This window comes from Daktulosphaira vitifoliae, unplaced genomic scaffold, assembly GCF_025091365.1.
Source record: "Daktulosphaira vitifoliae isolate Bord-2020 unplaced genomic scaffold, ASM2509136v1 Scaffold_3, whole genome shotgun sequence".
Taxonomy (NCBI): Eukaryota; Metazoa; Arthropoda; class Insecta; order Hemiptera; family Phylloxeridae; genus Daktulosphaira; species Daktulosphaira vitifoliae.
The window spans coordinates 21991162-21993932 of record NW_026099574.1 but is presented as its reverse complement, the minus strand read 5'-3'; positions in this window follow the sequence as shown (position 1 = coordinate 21993932).

The following is a 2771-nucleotide window of genomic DNA, read 5'->3' as shown; positions in this document are numbered from 1 at the left end:
TATATATATATATAGGTCACTAGATTAATACTTACTCGTAATATATATATGTATATATATATTGTTTAAAATTTTAATTATATTTACTAAAAAATTTTGTTAAAAAAATTATACGTTTTATAACTTAAAACATTTATTAAATATTATTTACTTTTACTCTTTATTAACTCATTTAACAAAAATAAGTTTGGTTGATCTTTTATAATGTGTATTTTTTATATAAAAATGTTTTCAACATAGATAGTTTCACATAATGTCATTGACATATATTATAGATTGTGATTAACTAATATTTGGGGAAGAACAATTTTATTTTAAATTACCAAATAAAATTGTATACAGTGTTAGCTACTGGTTATATTTTTACAATATTATTATTAAACATCTTATTTGTATGATTAATTTAAATTTTTTTAAAACATCAATTAGATTTAACAATATAATAATGCACAAATAATTAATTGTGTATAATTAATAATACTTTGTGATAAAAATTATTTTGATGAAACATATTTTTAGAATTTTTATTTTGCTAAATTTTTAAATCTGTTATAGTAATTTTTTTAATTTTTCAGATTTTTTACTGACAATAAAAAATTATTAGAAGCGTTAAGACATGTTGAATGCTTAAACATTATTTATGAACGCTCTAGTTCATTTATAAAATTAAAGTATAGTAAATTAGTATTTAATCATTTAAATACTTGGATCCAGGTGTTGACTTCAGTAGATATTAGTAGTGTTTCATTTTTACCAGTTGGAATACTAATTACTATTGTGGGATCATTATATTCTAATGTTATGAAGTTTTATAATCAAGAGTTCTATAAAGATGTCGATCAAAATAATGATACTGTTATAAAATTTAAATCAGATACAAACATATTACATGAAAATCTGATAAAAATTTGGATTAATTTATCTGGGAAATATGAAGATGACATAACTCATCAATTGGTTTTAGAAACATTGAGTAGTGTAATAGAACATGTAGAATTTGATAATATTGATGAAAAAAATTTATTTAGTCTATGTTCAGATCTCATTTGTTCAGACTGTTATTACATAGAAGTAACTGCATATAAGATTTTAGAAAAGTGAATTTTTTATTAATAATTTAAATAAAATAATTATATATATATATATATATTGTGTATACTTTTAGGATATGTGAGTATCATAAAGTAAGTGTTGACAGTGAGGATGACTCTGATCAAATACCATTTGTACTAAGTGTACTCCCTCTTAAACGGCTCCAAGATCTTGTTACTTGTACATTAAATGATATAAAGTATTTATATTATATACAATTACTTAATATATATGAAAACAATAATTTTCATTCAGCAATAATTTTAGATTTGGAAGTACGTATGAACCTCAACCTTTTACAGAAAATTTTAAAAACACTAGGGTATACTTATTACTATGGAATGTGATATTCAAGTTATGCTCAAAACTTGAATCCCAAGAACGTTATAAATATACTTCCCATTTAAAGTAAATTAATAATTTTTTTTCTTTATTAAATGATTAGTTTTTAATTTTCAATGTTATTTGTTAATTATTGTTGTTTTAGTGATGAAAATGCAATTTCTTGTTTAACTGAAAACTTGTTGAAGCTCATGCCACAATCAATTATTAAAACATATGCTAACAATGCTGTCTGCACGATACATATATATAGTCGATCTTAAATAATTTTTATTTCGTTTAAGACATGAAAAAGAAGGTTCAGTAGTACAGTTAGAAATTGGTGTACAAACATATATTCTTAGTGCTATTAGGATACACGTCCGTAAGAGAATCTCCTCGTAATAATTTACACATCTGTAGAGGAGAAATGCAATTCATTTGTTTATTTGTAGATTCTAAATAATATTTAAAATGTATACATTCTACTGAAAAAGCTTTTTCAATATCATCTAGTTAACATTCTTGTAATTTACCGGGATATTCAATTATTTCCGAGCACTTAAAGAAATAAGCTTGTGGAGTACGATAAATTTAGTGAAGTAGAAATTATAAGCCTGTCGCCGTTTTTCTAATTCGCTTGCTATTCGATCAATAATCACATAAAATGTAAATATTTTAAACTTTTCGCGACCATTAATTGATGTATCAGTATCGTTTTTTTCATCAGAAAATACTTTCCTCTTTTTTAGACCGGACTTGGCATTTTGATATAATTCAACTCCTGACATAGTTTTTGCTTTTCTTCAAAATAGCCAAATCTATACCGAGTTTTTTGAATAAGATTAATAAGCGATGCATATAACTTTGAAGCAGTACCAATATCAATTGCGATACCTTGTAATGTTTTGTTAGTTATATTAAACTGTTCTAATACGTATGTCCAAAATACTGTTAAAAATGCGGTTTACAAAGATTGTAAACTTGTACATAAAGCTTCGTTTTTTGTAATGCATTTTTCGTATTCATTATTCTTAATAAGTGACAATGAGTTTATTATTTCTGACCATGATGCATTTAAAGCTCTCATGTATCCGCGCAAGCTGGCCATCTAGTTATTGATAAGTATTTAACTGTGTATGAGTTTTGCTTCATATTGTCGTGTAAAATATTCCATCTATGTGTAGATGCCGTAAAAAAATTGTAAAGTTGTTGAATAAGTCCAAAAAATTAAGATGTATCACTACAACATTCTGCGGCAGAAGTTCCTACTAAATTTAATGAGTGCGCAACGCATAGTACAAAATAAGCTAAGGGAGTAAATTCTTTTATTTGGGTCTGCAAACCTGTATAAATTT